At 42.8% G+C, this 19,694-nt stretch overlaps 1 protein-coding gene across 1 annotated transcript in view; it reads left to right on the forward strand.

The window, feature by feature from the left end:
• The window catches only part of GPC6 (glypican 6), a 1,373,797-nt gene that overhangs the window by 644,199 nt on the left and 709,904 nt on the right, over window positions 1–19,694 (forward strand). The gene's annotated exons all lie outside the window — the stretch shown is intronic.

Below are 19,694 nucleotides of genomic sequence, written 5' to 3' on the forward strand. Positions count from 1 at the left end.
CTTTAAATCTGATCTATAATAATTGTTGAACAAAGCAGCCACAACTTTGCAGCCATTATAACAGGTATCATTGCATTACATTTAGCTCAGTGTGTTGATCTGATTTGCTTCTTGCTAGCACTTCATAGGCAGTTTTTTTCTACTGTAATAAAATCAAGACTACGGTCATGCTTCATCCAGACCCATGATTTTTACACCAGTATTGATGAGGACAAGGTGAAGTCAGACACCCCTGCTTCATGAAGAAGTGGGTGTGACAAGTGTTGTGCTCCTCTGTGCGCCACACCAGAAATCCTACTCTAGTCAGGGCATGGAGTGAGATTTCTGGTGAAGGGATTGCCATTGCTCATCCTTAATTAGATAAGCTGTGGCCTTATACCCCCACTGCATCTGCACATGGAGCTGGAAAAACTAGCATGAAAACTCCAGTAATCACTAAATTTTTGTGCAACTTTGAAATTGTTCTACTTTTCAAAGCAATTTAGACCAGAATTTTGGTGAAATTGCTTTGATGAATCGAAGCCTATATACACTGACATCTTGATGTGGTGGGTTTGTATTCACACACAACAACCAATCTGAAAAAGCACAGTGGCAGTGTACTGCCAGTGGGAGCAAAACAGCAATGACCACAGAAACTTATGAGACAAGAGCTTTTTATTTTGATATTTTTCACCATATTACACTATATAACATGAAGCAGTATTTTCCTAGTTTAACACAATGGAGATTTGTATTATAGCTTCACACTTCATTGACTTATATGTGTAAAACTCTTCATAATAATAACATTTATTTTCCACAAAATGACATTAACTATCCAGTCCCCATGAGCCACTCTACTACTCATCACTTGTGGGTGCTGGAAGTATTGTACAGCCATCAGCCCACATTAAAAACCTGCTGTTTAACAACTTAGATGATGTGTCATTGAAATGCATTGTCAGAGGGTGCTTCCCCATCACCAAGATGGAACTCTGTGTTGTAGTTGAAGGATGCCCAGTCTTCCAAAAACTATAAAAGTGAGAATTGGAACAATTGCAATTGTTCCATCTCTACTCTAAATATGTCATAATACACTACATTGACCCAAAAATGGTGACATTACAAATCATAGCTTGTCTCTAAAAATCCAATCTGGGTAGAACAACACATACTGAAAAAATCTGAAAAAAAAAATTCTATTGCAATTTAAATTTGAAGAAGAATAAAACAAACAAAAAAATGCATCATCTATAAGTACCAAACTATACTACTTCCTTACAGCATACCTGTCAATTCATTCAAATATCAAATAAATGCATATGTTGTCTTTATTCTACTGATACCACTTCAAGGAAACCTTTTTAAACCCCTTGTTCACCTTCTCATCTTATCTCCATTCACTGAATTATACTGGGTGAGTACACTGTGTGGTGAGTTTGCCAGCACTACCAGTAATGGTAATTCCTCTCACTTGATCTCAGTCCAATCTATGCTTACCCTGATCTATAGGCCTGCCTTTATGTTATGGATTGACAGACAGGAGAGCAGGAGCAGGGAGTCTATGCAGCTAAAGATTAATCCCACTTCACAGCAGGCAGCAAGCTAAGCAGAACAGGCTTTGTAGGGCTAACTATAAGATGGTAAAGCAAATATAAAAGATGTTATAAATTGTTAATGGAAAATTTTTATATAATCTTTAATGGATTCATAGGTGGATTTTTAGTTTTAATGTGTATACATTGAATAAATCTATTTAAAATATAGAAAAAATATCTTAAAATAAAATTCAGTAAGAAGTGGAGATGAGCAAATGTATTCAAGAGAAATTGAATTCTACTTTTTTTCTTTTTCTTTTTTGTAATTTGCTCTGCTCAAACTCAGCAAAATGGTAGTTAGCTGCAGATGCCATCTTGCTGTACAATAGAGGGCTGACAAAAGATTAAAAAGAAAAAAAAACATATCTCAACACTTAATTTTCTGCTCTGGCCATCCCTGCTTCTCCCTGCCCATTAACCAGGGCTTCTGTAATCTAGGGTGAACACTGGGCCAGAGATGCTATGTGACAATGATACTGAGGCCAAGAGAGCAGGCAGGGAGCAGTGAGAATGGCCAGAAAAGAGAGCAGTGAGGTGATTATGTTTGCTTTTCACTTTTTTTGGGCCTCTTATGGCTCCAGCCACCCCTGCTGTTTCCAGTCTGTTGTCCTGTCCTCCTTGCCTCTGTCACATCACATCTTCAGCCTAAAGTTTACTCTATGTTTGGGCTTCTGGCTATGAGCAGGCTCCGGAGTTCACTGTTCTTGCTCCATGGCCTACTCGCGGTCAGAAGTCCTAGACTAGAGTGAACACCAGGTTGTGACTTCCAGTTGTTGGCCCTTAAGGTGCATGTGTAGTTAAGGTCAGGACCTACTTGCGGCCAGACTCTCTGGCCTACAGTTAACACTGGGCTGGAGATGCAACACAACGGAGAAAAAAAATGCACACAACAAAAGGGAACAGCGGGCGCTTCTGGAGAGGTGAGCGGTATCATTTTTACATCTTACATTTATTATGCTCTCGGGCCTAGAGAGAATCCAGAGCATAATAAGGGACATTAACTTTGTGGAGAATAACTTCTCTGCTAATCAAATTTCCCGGTAAAATCCACACGAACATGTGAATTAGAATATTATCTGAATTCAGAATATTTAAATGGGTAATGAGTGGCTGTAATATATAGTGTATTACAACTTATTGCATTCAATAGCACAAACTCTTTCAGACCACATACCACCATGACTTAAATGCATTCTGCATAAATTTGGTCTTGTTCCTAGAAATATATTATAATTATAATTAGATTTTTTTATTTAATTTATACAACAGAACTCTTTAGAAGTGACTTATGAGTCCCTATAGCTCATTGGAAGCCAGATTCCACTTATTAAGGAGCATTTCTACTCCTCACCTCAGGAAGTACAGAATAATTCTGCCAGTAGCATATGCTTGTCTGAAATATGTAACCATTGGTGTATAAGTGCATATGAGTGATTCACAGAAGCTGGAGGTGTCTCATTAAATCATGGCCAGTTGTTTTGATCAGAGCATACTTTCCCTTGACATATGGTGTGCAGTTCAGAAAGCTGAATGTTTCACTTCCTTATTGCTACAAATCAATATGCATGTAATATTTCTGTAATATAGTGAAGATAAATTTGAAGCACTAGACGTCCCTGTATCTTTACATACTAAATATCTAAGTGACCCTGAATCTTAAGGATATTGTTTGACTGGAGAGCAAGACACACTGGGGAGAGCAGAAAAGAAGCTATAGTATAACAAGCAAGTTAATTTGGTCTGAAAAAAATATATGCCCCTAGGGGAGATTGTATATGGAAATTAAACAATAGTAAATCTATAGACAAATGAGATTGCATTAAGTTGTCTTTCCAAATTCTTAACTAGATAACATCTGCTTCACACTTTCATCCATTATCTTCTATTACATGGTGTTTGAAGTAATGTTAATAGAAAATATACTTCAAGCTCTCTCTATTTATTTACAGGGATCAATAAGAATAACCTGGAGCACTGTTGCTGAACTGACAGGTCAAGTATCTATAGTGGTACACTGAGTTATGTGAGCAATGTAATTACAGAAGTCAAACGCACTAAATGATAAGATGAGATTGTCAGGGCCTGACCAAAGACTTGACTGACAAAAAGACAGCTTCAAATTGTGCTCTCTTTAGACTATATGAGAAGCCAAGGTCATCCTAAAAGATGACGTAATATATTGTGATGGGCGAGCATTAAAATGCTCGGGTGCTCGATGCTCGGGTCGAGCAAATTGGAATACTCGGGTGCTCGACCCGAGCAACGAGCCCAATGTAAGTCTGTGGGAAACTCGAGCATTTTTCAGGCTGCTCCCCCCGGTGGTCTGCAGAGGGCCAAAAAATTGCCCAAATCGATGGGAACAGTGCTCAAATGACATGGGAACAGCATGGGGAAGACTTCTGGAAGCATTTCTGACTCCCAGGTCACTGCTGTCAACAACGTTGTCAGAGATATTATGCCACTTTTACGGGCTCACAATAAAACATTCAAAAGCAAAACTAAAATGGATTTTCCTGGGAAATATGTTAAGGAACAACCTTTCCAGGGTAATGACTTGTATATAAGGCAAAATAAATAAACAAAACCAAAAAATACTCCTCCACACCTAGGGCTATGTTCACACATAGCGTTTTTGATTCGTTTTTTTTTCACTTTAGCATTGCTTTCAACCGTGACAAATGCATTCACTGGGAAATGTCATTTTAACATTTTACAACCTTATCTGGCCATGTGGTGTGTGAGATGTGATTAGACACATCCTGTTTCATTTATGAAGGAAGGACTCTGAAAGTCACAAAGCCTACTTTTATGAGGCCATCAGGCGGCCTTTACTATTCTTAAAGGGCCAGCAGTCGGCCCTCACTATTGTTAGAGAGCCATCAGCCTGCTATTATTTCCAATTACTAAAGAGTGGGTCTCCTATACTGTTATTGCATATGCAGTGAGTGGCAGGTATGACGCACTGAAAGAAATTTTTAATGGAGGCCAGAAATGGCAGTATTTTCTGACAACGTATATGTGATCCGTGTGGATGAGAAAGCGGGAGTTTTAAATACCTGGCCTGTAGGTAAGTAGTTTGAACAGCAAACTGCTGTGAATTGCTTCACTGACACACTAAAGGAAATTTTTAATGGAGGCCAGAAATGGCAGTATTTTCTGACAACGTATATGTGATCCGTTTGAAGGAGAAAACAGAGTTTTAAATAGCTGGATTTCTAGCACAGTAATATGGGAAAGGACCTGGCTGTTTTCTGCAGTGCCAACAAGCAAATGGCACAGAAAAACAGTGTTCTCTGGATTGCTTTTAAGCAAATAATGAGGATTAATACCCAAAGAAAAGTATTCATGGCCCCTGAGACCTGGGCTTTTGTATAGAAATATCTAACAGTAGCAGAAGGCAGAATTGGAATGGAGCCTCTTGTGCTATATGTACTCCAGTCTGTTATATACACTGCCTGCCTATATACCCTGCCTGCCTGATATCTCTGAAGATGGATTAGTTAGTCCTCAAAAGGACTGTTTGTTAAGATGGATATGTGTAATGTACGGTTTTTCTCACTACACTACCTAATACACAAGCAAATTTCTACCTGACGCAGCAGCACCTCTCCCTACACTGTCTAATTCTGGAGTGACTGTGACGAACATGGCGGCGCCAGGTCTGATATAGACCCGATGACGCTATGCGGCCAGCCAATCACTGTAATGCCACAACCAACATGGCTACGGCATTACAGTGAGTGGCAGACAATCCCTGCATGTTGATTGAGCGCCAAACATGCAGGGAGGGGACCCGAGCTCCCGCCGAGCAACCCCGGAAATACTCAGCGAGGGCCGAGCATCTCGAGTAGTGAGATGCTCGGGCGAGCATCAAACAGTAGCGAGTAGGCTCGCTCATCACTATTCGTGATACCTTGCACACAGTCAAGGCACCCAGTTCCAGAGAAAGAAAAACAACCCCTAAACATCTTTGAACCTCATCCATATTTAACTGTAGGTACTGTTTTCTTTTCTTTGTAGGCCTCATTCCATTCTCGGTAAACAGTAGAATGATGTGCTTTAACAAAATGCTCCATCTTGGTCTCATCTGTCCACAAGACTCTTTCCCAGATGGATTTTGGCTTACGTACATTTTGGCAAACTGCAGTCTAGCTTTTTTAAGTCTCTGTGGCAACAGTGGAGTCCTCCTGAGTCTCCTGCCATAGCATTTAATTTAATTGAAATGTCAGCGGATAGTCACGCTGACACTGATGCATCCCTGAGCCTGCAGGACAGCTTGAATTTATTTGGAACTTGATTGGGGCTGCTTATCCACCATCAGGATTATCCTGCGTTGCAAACTTTCATAAGATTTTCTCTGCAGTCCATGTCCAGGGGGATTAGCTAAAGTGCCATAGGCTGTAAACTTTTTGATTATGATGCGCACCATGGACAAAGAGACATCAAGATCTGTAGAGATGGACTTGTAACCTTGAGATTATTGATATCGTTCAGCAATTTTGGTTCAAGTTCTCAAAGAGTTCTCTTTTCCTCTTTCTGTTCTCCATGTTTAGTGTGGCACACACAGAAACAGGCAAAGGTTGAGTCAACTTCTGCCCTTTTTATCTGGTTTCAGGTGTGATTTTTCATATTGCCCACACCTGTTACTTGCGGTAGGTGAGTTTGAACGAGCATCACATGCTTGAAACAAAGTTGTTTACCCACAATTTTAGAAAGGTGCCAACAATTTTATCTGGCCTATTTTTGGGACTTTGTGTGAAATTATGTCCAATTTGGCTTTTTTCTCAGATTTTTTGTGTTGTTCCAATACACACAAAGGAAATAAACATATGTATAATAAAACACGTGTAATTGCTATAATTTTCTGGGAGAAATACTTATTTTTCTGGAACAATCTCAAGGGTGCCAACACTTTTGGCCATGAGTGTAAACCTATATCCTTTGTTTTTGCATCTAGTAAAATAATATTCAGATCAAAGACATTATTATAATAGATGGTAATGAAGTCCACTATTACCGATGTGGGCTATATAAAACACTCTAAAGTTGAGCCTTCAAGGCCTAATTATGAAATGGATGCACTAATCGTTGGAGCATGGGAAGGCATAAAAGGCCACTCCTTCAAATAAATGAAAGTCCGGTACTTTTAAAGACCTGTTATGGCCTGGGAGCCCTGTTACTGTCTGTGAATAAGGCCCATGTGTTTTACATGATGTCACTGAGTACCTTAAGCAACAAATTTAAAGGGACGAAATTTACTTGTTAGAAGAGTCCTTGGACAATAAGCTGATTCTTCAGCTGGGATGTCCAGTCATCATCTGCAATTTGTAGAGGATCCTAATTGCAAGTGATCAATTTCCCTGCAATGACACCAATGGAGAAATGTAGTAGTTCTCATTCTAATAAATAAATTGTCTGCTTAATACTGGACAAGACAGTTCATCCAAAAGCAAAAGGAAGAAAGCTCTTTCTAACATTCTTTGTACATTCCTATTTGACAAGCAGAAATGCCATTATTAGTATAATAAAGACAACTTATAAAAATTGACAATATCCATTCGTAAATCACTATTCTTTATTCTTTAACATCTTGATTTTTATCATTCAAACAAGGATCTATAGATCTGTACATGATGTTGAAAGTTGAAGTTAGCAAAAATAATTGTCTGTAAAACATATTCTCTTTTGAACTTATTGAAAGGAAGTATTTCTAGCATGAAAAGTCACCCATCAGGCAATAAACAAGCATGTCTGCATGAGAAACCTTTGATGCTTGTGGAATGCAAAACTTTAATTGCTGAACTAACACAATTTAGTCTACTTCAATTTAACAGATGGGAAAATAATGAATCCCTAATTACTGATATGATTATAAATCCATTCTGAAAGTCTCAAATATTGATCATTATGTAGCTAGGTGGGAGCTGTGAAAACATGAATTTCAGTGCAATTTTGTATAGATTTTTTTATTTTTCGTATATTTATAAGTTTAGAGTTAGCAATAGAAACTTCATTGAATGGGATCTGTATTAATATTGTTGTTCGTAGATAAAATATATTTTCATATATTTGAATGTTTGATTCCTAAATTAAAAAGTGCTTCAAGCATTTATAGATTTATGAATGTTTTAACCACATTTAGGACTTGCGGAGACGATCATATTTTTGGTCCGAGTGCGATCCGACAGAACATTGGATCACACTCAAACAAATGTTATACTATAGGACGGTGCACATATCGGATTTTTCCCTCAGATAAAGTCTGTTCAAGGAAATAATCACAGCATGCTTGATTTGCATTGGTAAATCAGATCGCACATGGCCATGCAAGTCAACGAGTCACGGACGAAATCCGAGTGCGGTATGATTTTCACGGATTTAAAGAATGGAGAAAATGAACACATTTTTTTTTCATCTTCTCCTCATCCAAGAAAATCGGATCGCACTCTGATCATACTTTCAATAAACTCTCAACAGAGTCTGACCAATGTGTGATTAGCAAAACTGAACCGATTTTCTCGGATGACAGAAAGTAAGGTCGTGTGACCCTTGCCTTAGAATTAATTAAACATTTCCTTCCTTAATCATCACATAAGGATCTATTGTCTTGAGCTCCATAGCCCTTTATGGCTTGGTACCCATATAACCATGAAAGTCAAAGTACAAATCCCCTCATGACTAGTGTAGGGATTGTACTCACTTGAGTGCGATTGGAGGCAAACAGGAGGCATGTTCCTTTAAATGTTCATAACAGTTTATTTGCTTCATAAACTGGTCAAAAGCAAAATGAAAACAAATAGCTTTTAGTGCAGGCAAAAACAAAGTAAACAGTCCTTTTAGCAAAGTCTCTGGTTGGCCAGCATTGTGATCACACAGGCTGGTAGGCATCCAGTACACGCCTCAGTCTGGAGACAACCAGACACAGGAGGCCTTCTCCCTCCAGACACACAGACCATGTGCCAAACAACGGCCTCCATTTTATAGGCTGTTAACCACACCCAGAGGTGAGGTATGTGGGTAGTTATACCCACCCAACTGTCAGCCACCCGTAACCTGGTCCCAGATGCACCAAGCAAACCTCTTAGTGCTTACGTACACTCCAGGTTACATCACAGAGGACAGCCATCTCTGTGACACATTCCTCTCATCGACTAAGTGACCATTAGCCACCTTACACTAGGGATGAGCGAACTCCAACTGTACTGTACCAAAACCTGTACTGTACTAGGGATGAGCGAACCCAAACTGTACTGTGCCAAAAAGCCTCTGGGAGTACTGTGCCAAAAAGCCTCTGTTTGTACTGGAGCGAAAAGCATCTGGGAGTACTGTGCCAAAAAGCCTCTGTTTGTACTGTAACAAAAAACCTCTGGGAGTACTGTGCCAAAAAGCCTCTGTGTATACTGTGCCAAAAAGCCTCTACTTCTACTTTACCAAAAAGCCTCGAAGTACTGTGCCAAAAAGCCTCTGTGTGTACTGTAACAAGAAGCCTCTGGGAGGTACTGTGCAGAAAAGCTTTAGTTGTACTGCAACAAACAGCCTCTGGGAGTACTGTGCCAAAAAGCTGCTGTGTATACTGCAGCCTTGTCTGTACAAGTTGTGTGCCTAAAAATAATTATACTTTGCCACTGTGTCTGTATGAGTTGTATTCCTAAAAAAGAGTTATACTCTGCACCCCTTTCTGTGGGAGTACTGTGCGTAAAAACACATTTTTCTAATCTGCAACTGTGCCTGTGGGAATACTGTGCCAAAAAACCTTGGATGTGTACCCTGCACTTTTCTCTGTGGGAATAATCTGAAAGAAGCCTCTGAGGGGGCACTCTGTAAAGCAGCCTGTATGTGTTTACTCTGTAAAACACCCACTTTTTTTTTTCTCTTAATTTGGGTAGGCCCCAAAACATTGTGAATGGAAAATAGAACAAACAAACTGCAGTAGAGTCTAACAATGGCTGGGTGTGTCTGGTATAATTCTATATTCAAGTCAAAGGTACAAACAAGTCCTGTGGGATCCAAGCGTAGTTAATTTTAATGTATGTGAGCATGCCCACATTGGCTGCGGACACGTGCATGCGCCTGTCTGTGATCACACCATCTACCATACTAAATACAAGTTCCCACTAGTGATGAGTGAGCATACTCGCAAGTACTCGGTACTCGCCCGAGCATCTCAGTACTCGAGATGCTCGGAACGCGCCGAGTACTTGCGAGATGCTCGGGCGGATGCTCGGGTCCCCTCCCTGCATGTTTGGCACTCTTTAGAGTGCCTATCAACATGCAGGGATTGCCTGTGACTCACTGTAATGCCTCAGTCATCTTGGTTGTGGCATTACAGTGATTGGCTGGCCGCACAGCGTCATCAGGTGTATATCAAACCTGGTACTGCTGTGCTTGTTAGTCTACTCCGCAATCAGGCAGTGCAGGGAGAGGTTCTGCTGAGCTAGGGAGAGATTTGGTTGTGTATTAGGTAGTGTAGGGAGAAAACAAGTACATTACACATATCCATCTCAACAAACAGTACTTCTGAGGACTAATTCATCTGCAGAGATATCAGGCAGGCAGTGTATATAAGCAGGCAGGCAGTGTATATAGCAGACTGCAGTGCATATAGCACAAGAGGCTCCATTCCAGTTCTGCCTTCTGCTGCTGTTAGATATTTCTAGACAAAGGCCCGGGTCTCAGGGGCCAGGAATAATTTTTTTTGGAGCTTAATCCTCATTATTTGCTTAAAAAGCAATCCAGAGAACACAGTTTTTCTGCTCCATTTGCTTGTTGGCACTGCAGAATACAGCCAAGTCCTTTCCATATTACAGCTCTAAAAATCCAGTTATTTAAAACTGTGGTTTGTCCGTCACATGGATCACATATAATTGCGCTGAAAATACTGCCATTTTTGACCTCCATTCATATTTTTTTTCAGTGTGTCAGCAAATTTTTTGACACCGGTTTGGTATTCAAAATAGTTACCTACTGGCCAGGTATTTAAAACTGTGGTTTCTCCATCACACGGATTACATATAACTTCGCTCCAAATTCAGCAATTTGTAGTGAGCATGGACGATATTGTCCTCCATTTAAAATGGGCAAGGCACATGGCAAGGGACAGGGAACTGAATGTGATGGTGATGGTGCATGCAGAGGCCAAGGCTGAGGCCGTGGGCAAGCTGAAATTGTGCCACAACAAACACCCACATTTTCTCGCCCGACCTTCCTCTCCCAATTACTAGGGGACCGCAGTACACCACTATTGAACACAGAGCAGTGTCAAAACATTGTAGGTTGGATAGCGGATAATGCTTCCAGTCACCACCACAACCACCCTGTCTTCCACACGGTCAAGTCTCAGTAGCTATGAGTCTGGACTGCATATTCCTCACCCTGATCCTCCTTCCTCCCAAGATTCGGGCTTCTCGCCCGGTCCACTTGAAGCGGGGCAAGAGGAGATCGCATGTAGTGATGCCCAAATATTTGAGAAGCCATGGTCACACAAAGATGATGTGGGAAAGTGTCACAAGAGGTGGACGATAATGAGACACGATTGCCAGAAAGTCAGGAGGAGGACCAGGGTGCGGAAGTGGATGACGAGGTGGTGGATGATATGGTAACTTACCCAACCTGGAGGACATGCAGAGCAAGGACAGCAGCACAAAGGGGGAGGGAGGAAGAGCACCCCAAGAGGAAGGAAGACGCAGTGTGGTGGCCGCAGACAGAAGGCAGGCAACCATTCCCTTTAACACCAACACGAAGGAAGCTGCCAGTACAACTCGTGTTCTCAAAATTTTGGGTGACAGTCATTACTGGTTGGTGACACTTCTAGACCCACACTACAAGGGGAACTTTATATCTCTTATTCATGAGGCGGACAGGTCTACAAAAATAGGGCAGTCCCAGAAGGCCCTTGTTGCGGAACTATTAAAAAAATTCCCATCTGAAAACGCTGGCGGCAGAGGTCACAGTTCGGACAACTAAGGAGTACAGGCGAGAGAGACACAACTTCAATCCAGCAGAGGCAAGGGAACACTGTCAAAGTTCTGGGAGAATTTTCTCAGCCCCTCCCATCGCACAAGCCCTGAGACGTGGGGAACTCTCACAAGGAGTGCAAAGTTTGGGAAGATGCCGAGGGAGTACCTTGCTGACTGTACCAATGTCCCCCGTGATTCCTCTGGGTCTTATAATTATTGGGTATCCAAGCTGGATATGTGGAATGAACTGGCTCTCTACGCCTTGGAGGTCCATGCCTGCCCTGCCGCCAGCGTTTTATCAGAGCGGGTTTTTAGTGCTGCTGGTTCAATTATAACTGATAAGCGCATCCACCTTTCAACTGAAAATGCTGACAGGCTGACTCACTTATAAAAATGAACAAGGGCTGGATTGGGCCAGACTTCTCAACACCACAGAATGATAGCTGCGTAACATAAACTCAAATCCAGTGTCATTTTTTGGGAGGTGTATTCCCATGCACCTCTTCACACCCACACATGGGTGTACGCTTTCTGATTTTGAGTATTTGCTCTAGTCTTCCTCCTTCTCCTCATCCTCATCCTCCACCACCATATCACCAGGGTGACCGTGGTCCGTGATACAATACCCACATAATTTTTTTAAAGAGTGTTTATTATGCCCGTAAAACATTTTTCTTATACAGTATGTTCATGTATACCCCCCAGGGGTAAATATTTGTCATATACTTAGTGCATGGGCATTACAAGTATAGGATACCCGCTCCTTTCTATTGGGAACATTTTTTTATGAGGTCCTCCTCCATGTCTCTTCCAAGGGGCATTAGAGTGCCTCCCAATTTTTGGCAGCCCTTGCATTCACTGAATAGGCAAACACAATGGGAGACTCACTTCCTAATAATGGGAACATTTTTTTCAGGAGGCCCTCCTCTACGTCTCTTCCAAGGGGCATTGGAGTGCCGCCAAATTTTAGGCTGCCCTTGCATTCACTGCATAGGCAAACACAATGGGAGACTCACTTCCTAAAAATGGGAACATTTTTTTTCAGGAGGCCCTCCTCTACGTCTCTTCCAAGGGGCATTGGAGTGCCGCCAAATTTTAGGCTGCCCTTGCATTCACTGCATAAGCAAACTTAATGGGAGACCCACTTCCTAATAATGGGAAATTGTATTCAGGAGGCCCTCTGACCTCCACGTCTCTTCCAAGGGGCATTGTATTGCCTCCAAATTTTTGGCAACCCTTGCATTCACTGCATAGGCAAGCACAATGGGAGACCTACTTCCTAATAATGGGAACATTGTTTTCAGGAGGCCCTCCTCTAAGTCTCTTTAAAGGGGTATTGGGATGCATCCAAATTTTCAAAGTGGTATTGGGGTGCGTACAAATTTTGGGCAGCCCTGCCACTCACTGCATATGCAATAATAGTATAGGAGACCCACTCTTTAGTAATGGGAACAATAAAACATAGCTGACTGATGGCTCTCTAAGAATAGTGAGGGCCGACTGCTGGCCCTTTAAGAATAGTAAAGGCCGCCTGAATAGGCTTTGTGACTTTGCGTCCCTCCTTCATAAATGAAACACGATGTGTCTGATGATATCTCACACACCACATGGCCAGATAAGGTTGTAAAATGTTAAAATTACATTTCCTGGTGAATGCATTTTTCACGGTTGAAAGCAATGCAAAAGTGCAAAAACTCATCAAAAACGCTTCGTGTAAACATAGCCCAAGATGAGGAGCAGCATTTTTGTTTTTGGTTATTTATTTTGCTTTATATACAAGTCACTACCCTGGAAAGGATGTTCCTTAACATATTTCCCAGGAAAATCCATTTTAGTTTCGTTTTTGTATGTTTTATTGTGAGTCCGTGAAAGTGGTGTAATATCTCTGACAACGTTGTTGACAGAAGTGACCTGAAATGCTTTCAGAGGTCTTCCTCATGCTATTCCCATGTCATTTGAGCACTGTTCGCATTAATTTGGGCAATTTTTAGGCCCTCTGCAGACCGCCGAGGGGGGAGCTGCCTGAAAAATGCTCAAGTGTCCCATAGACTTACATTGAGCTCGTTGCTCGGGTCGAGCACCCGAGTATTCCAATGTGCTCGACCCGAGCATCGAGCACCTGAGCATTTTAGTGCTCGCCCATCACTAGTTCCCACAGTACATTTTCCGCAGGGCAGGCCAGCACCTCCAAGGCATAAAGGGCAAGCTCAGGGCATGTGTCCAATTTGGAGATCCAGAAGTTAAATTGGCCAGACCCATCACTCAGTATAAGGAGACATGTTGACACATACTCTTCCACCATGTTGTTGAAACTGTCATGCTCATGTATTTGATCCCTTTAGGTTGTGTTTTGTGGTCGGCTTCTCTTTCTGTCAAGCCACAGGAGACACACCTTTCCTCTGGGTGTTTGGGTTGTTTTCTGGCTGCAGTCTGTCTAACTTAATGCAGAGGTATTCAATTTTCCACCTATACCATTTTTAATATCTAACCTATCCCTAGCGAATTGCTACACAGCCATAACCTTAACGATGCCTCCTGCTAATAGGGACCATATCAGATGGCGGTGCTGCATTTTGACAAGTCCCAAGGAAGGTTTTCCACATTTCTGCCATGACAACCATCTCTTCCAAGGTGGGGCCAGTTTTACAGCTGTGTTGGTGACTTCATCCTCCTCTGCCTTGTGCTTCCACTGAGCCCCTGCTGGCAGATGAGGATGCCATCAGTAGTGTGTCTACCACCGCTTGTATTCCCGCATTTTCCGTTCTCGCTCTAGTGATGGAAGTAAGGATGGCAAGTTGTTTTTGTAGCATGGATCCGGAAGGGCAGCCACCCATTAGTGAGTACTTGTAACAATTCGGGCAACTCTGTGGTCATTGTGCAGGCACAGCAGCATGTATTGCATTTTATGTGCCAGGCTGCCCATAGGCAATCATCTGTATCCTCTGTTTCCCTCCAGTCACACATCCAGTAATGCCCGTGAGCTGCTTTGAGTGTGAACATGGCATGGTTGTTCCTCATCCTCCAAAACTGTCCCTTGGCTGGAAAGTTGTGTACTTGGCCACCGTTTGTACAGGAACACATCCTCCAAGACATGTGTGGATGCCTGGCTTGATAATCGTGTGAATGTTCCTTGTTCCTCCTGTGACCACGACCTCATCCATCATCGCCTGAAGCTTTTTTTTTTCTAGGAGGTATACAAGTGGGATAGTAAAGCCGATGATGGCTTCATCAGCGCTGCCCATGTTCAAGGAGTACTCAAAGCAACATAGCACGGCACACATGTCCGGCATGGAGGCCCACTTGTTTGTCATGAAGTGGTGCTGTTCTGCAGAACGACTTACCAATGCATGATGAAGCTCAAACTTCAGTACTGACTGCAGCTGCTCGCACAGTCTCTTCAGGATGTGCAAAGTGGAGTTCCATCTTGTTGGTCCATCTCATATAAGGCAGTGAGTGGGAAGGCAGAAGTGAAGCTGCAGTGGAGACAGGTGAGCAGCAGCAGGATGAGAACGCTGAAAGCACGCACAGACGGACTGCATTTTCAGCAGCAGCTCTGACATTTCTGTGTAATTAAGGAAGCTCTGTATCAAACAAATTCAGCACATGTGCCTGGCAAGGGATGTGCGTCAAAAGAGCTAGGCCCAGAGCTGCTGCGAAATTTTGCCCGTTATCGCATAACTGCAGGTCGGGCTTTGAGGTTTATCAGCACCAACCACACATCTGTCTGTTGTTTCATCCCCATCCACAGCTGTTGCGCAGTGTAAGATTCTCTCACAAACAGATGAGTTTCAGAACAGCCTGCTGTAGCCTGCTGAAGTTGGTGGTGCAGGTGTTACGCTGACAGGATGAGGAAGCGTTGGAGGAAGCGGAGTATGAGGGGGAGGCAAAACTTCCAGAAATCCTTTGTGGTGGTAGGACATGCACCAAAAAGCTTTCTGCCTCAGTCCCAGCTGCCACAAAATTTACCCAGTGGGCAGTTATAGAGATATAACATCTCTGCCTGTGCTTACTGGTCCATGTATCAGTGGTTATGTGGACCTTTATGCTGATGGTGTTGCACAATGCACACCTGAATTTGTCCGCAGCATGTTCGTGCAGGACAGGGATGGGCCACCTGGAAAAGTAGTGACGGCTGTGAAAAATGTACTGTGGTTCCCATGTACCCAATATATTGTCAGCCCTTTATAAATCACATGTAAGGCTACATGTAGAATATGGGATTCAGTGTTTTGGGCGATGTACAGCTGAACACTTCAATGGGTTGGTGTGGAGAGGGTCAGTGACACTGCTGGTGGTGGTGCTGTCACATCCCCACTTTGCAGGGAGACAGGTGGCCCTGTTGCTCGGGAGGGGGAGGAAGAGGTCGAAACCACAGAAGAAGTGGGAGGAGGCTAAGATCTTCCTAGATTTTCAGGTGTGTACTCTACTGCAGCTCATGCTTGAAATTCAGATGCCTCATCACGAAGGTGGTGGCTCAGTTTAAGAACATTTATGCCTCTCTTCAGTCTCTCACAGCACAGCATGCAAACCACTTATGTATTGTCAGGGAGCTTTTTGAGCTCGCTTTGGTGTGCTTAGTTTGTCAGCACGGTGGAATGTAGCAGCCGACGTACTGGCTAGGGGATGCCCACGGTGCTTTTGCACCCTTTTCCCTAATTTGCTGTGCAGCTGGGGTAGCGTTACCACTACCCATTTCTCAGAACTGCCCACATCACTCAGATGGCCTTAACTCCATGTGGGGTCTAGAACCTCATCGTCCCCCATCACATCATCGCACCTCTCTAGACTATTCTTAACTCTGCTGCCTTACTAATTCACTTCTGTCCTCGCTACTCCTCACATCTCCCCTCTGCAAATCCCTTCATTGTCTCCCAATTCCACAATGAATCCACTTCAAGCTACTAACACTGACCTACAAAACCATGCATAATCTGTATTCCCTATGTATCTCATAACTAATCTTACTCTTTCTCCTCTTCCTCCTGTGCCACCACCTGATCAATCATCGCCTGAAGTGTTTTTTCAAGGAAGCATAGAAGTTGGGAGAGTAACTCTGTTGATGGCTTCATCAGCACTGGACATGTTCGTGGAGTACTCGAAGCAGCGCAACATGTCACACATGTCCCACATGGAGGCCCACTCATTGAAGCGGTGTTGTTCCGCAGAGCAACTCACCCGTGCGTGCTGCAGGTGAAACTCCACTATCGTGTACTGCAGCTCGCACTGTCTCTCCAGCATATGCAAGGTGGAGTTCCACCTTGTGGGTACGTCGCATACGTTGCATATAGGGCAGAGAGCAAGAAGGTAGAAGTGATGCTGCACCGCAGAGCGGCGAACAGCAAAGTGAGAAAGCCAAAAGCGCGCACAAATGGCCCGCACTTTCTGACCAGACGAGGAGACAGTGAAGGTAGCGGAGGAGGAGGCAACATTGATAGAGAAAAGACTAGCGGTGGACAGTAGCAGTCAACCTAATGACTAGGGGCCGGCCTCAGCACTTTTGCACCCTGCTCACTCATTTGCTGTGCAGCTCAGGCAGCGTGACCACCACCTCTTCCTCAGAACTGCCCATTTCACTTGGATGGCCTTGACTCCATGTGAGGTCTAGGACCTCATCATCCCCATCGCATCATCACCCCTCTCGCCAGTCTGTCTGAAACTCTGCTGCCCTACTAATCCACTTCTATCCTCTCTATTCCTCGCTTCCCCTCTGCAAATCCCTTTATTGTCTCCCAATTCTACAAACTATTCACTTCAAGCTGCTAACACTGACCTACAAATCTGTACATAATCTGTCTCCCCCATATATCTCAGAACTAATCTCCCGATATCTCCCACCACGTAATCTCTAGTCCTCCAAAGACCTCCTTCTGTCCTGCACAATTATACATTCCTCATCCTATCGCCTGCAAGACTTTTCCCAAATATCCCCCATCCTGTAGAATTGTGTGGTCCAACACATCCGATTATCCCCTACATTTGGAACTTTCAAGCGGAACTTGAAAACCTATGTCTTCAGAACAGCTTACAGCCTACAATGACCCCTCTGCCACTTCACTAACACCAGAGCTGCTGCAACCCCTGAACCTACTGTCTCCTTCCCCAATATTCTGTAGAATGTAAAGCCGCAAGGTTGGGTTCCTCTCCCCTCTGCACCTGCCTGTCACTATTAGTTTGTTCATTGTAATTTCTATTTGTGTTTTGTATGCAACCCCTCCTCATGTACAGCACCATGGAATCAATGGTGCTCTAAAAAAAAATAATAATTATCATACACATGATTTTCCACCCAGTCCTCATCCCTTCCCTTGCCGGACAACACACAGCAGAAAGTTGCAGCAATTGGCACCTGTGTTTCATCATCATCATCAGAGATGTGCTGTGGTGGTCCGCTGACCGCTTTCACTATACCTCCCATGTACCCATCCTCAAACAGAACAAGTGATTGGGCATCAGTTCACTCAATCTCTTCCACTTGTGGAGCAGGGAAAGGTGGATGGCCAACTGAACCACAGCCAGCCGAGTCATCATAAAGCAGAAGTGCCTGCTTCATGACTTGGGGCTCAGACTGCTTGCCTGATTTGCAAGGGGTGAGGAGGAAGACAGATGCCCATGGTCCGCAGGTGCTAACTCTGTGCTTTTAGCAGGGGACCGGTTGGAAGACAAAGTGAAGGAACTAAAGGCACTCTCAGCCAACCACCTTTACTTGTTCTGGCCTCACCATTCATCCAATGGTTCTCAGGCCTACAAAATTACACAGAACATCCTGTCGCTTGCAGCAGAGGAAGGTGTTTTATTTGGATGCATTGCAAACACAGATTGACTATGCCCTCTCTCTCCCTGCAGCAGCTACATCATCACCACCAGCAACATGGCCACATCTCCTATTTGATGCTCTCCTCATTGTTTTCAATCCAAAAAATGCCAAAGTATTACACGGCCTTTATACAGAGAGAGAATGGCCAGCAGATTATTAAACTGTCTGTTTTCAAAGTACCCCCAAAAAATTAAATAAAAACAAAACAAAACACAAAAACAGTGTTGGCTACCTCCTCTTTCTCCTATGCCTCTTCCACCTACTCCTCCATCTCAACCCCCTTCTCAACCTCCTCCTCAACTTCCTCCTTCACTTGGACCTTCACTTCCTGGTTCAAGATTATAAGTTTTATTTTTTTTACTCCATTATTTTAAGTAATTTCCCTATCCACATTTGTTTGCAGGGCAATTGTCCTGCTCTTACCTCCATTTAGCTTCGTTTTTTCAACCCCCTAGCCCTTACTATGACCATTTTACAACCATTTTAAAGCACCAAAGTTCGGGTTGTTATTGACTTCTATTGGCTTACGGTTCGGGGTCAAGTTCGAATACTGAACCTAACTTTCAACAGTAGTTCTGCCAAACCCGACAAACTTGAACATCCACCGGTTCACTCATCCCTACTCATGATGCTTCATTTGAGTATCCCAGCATGCAATAAGATTCTCTAAAGAAGCATGTTCACACAGGAAGTAGAGGGAAAAATACAATAGCAGTTAGATAGCATAGTTAGTGAACGGTACGGAATTTTTAATAAAAGCATATTAGAAATTAGTTTAGATTATGGCAGTAAATTGATAGGGATTTAGATGACAAAGAGGCTATCCCACAATTTCAACTCATCACCTATTCATAATTCAGCTGCCAATTTTATTTCCCCACCACTGAGATATGATTTTCATCTTAAACCTTTTATGGTGGTTGGTAAACTTATTATACATGTAAGAGTTTATTGCCCTAAAATCCAGATTGATTGGTGAAGTTAAAGAACCTGGGTTGTTATGCAATAGAAAATGGATGGAACATGTATTTGTGACAGGATATTTCTGATGCTTTCACTAAGGATTGTGGGGAGTTCCTAAAGTTGGATAGGTAATGACTTTTTAGGTGGAAATAATTCTGAATGCTGAACACTGAATTTCAGAAGCTCCTAATGTCTCTATTCCTTCAATCCAATAATAAAACTAGAAAGATATTTTTAAGCATGGCATCTTTTGAATAAACCTTTTCATCTAAATTGAAAATCCTTTGAATTACACTTTCAGGCACTTATCATTGTTGTCATCTTTTTAGAATAAGAAAAGGGAATTAGCGATAAAGAGTTCTTAAGCTTTTAGTATGCTTT

The sequence above is a fragment of the Phyllobates terribilis genome, unplaced genomic scaffold (genome assembly GCF_046119375.1).
Source record: "Phyllobates terribilis strain yellow unplaced genomic scaffold, ASM4611937v1 Scaffold_2__4_contigs__length_985480577, whole genome shotgun sequence".
In the NCBI taxonomy this organism is placed as follows: Eukaryota; Metazoa; Chordata; class Amphibia; order Anura; family Dendrobatidae; genus Phyllobates; species Phyllobates terribilis.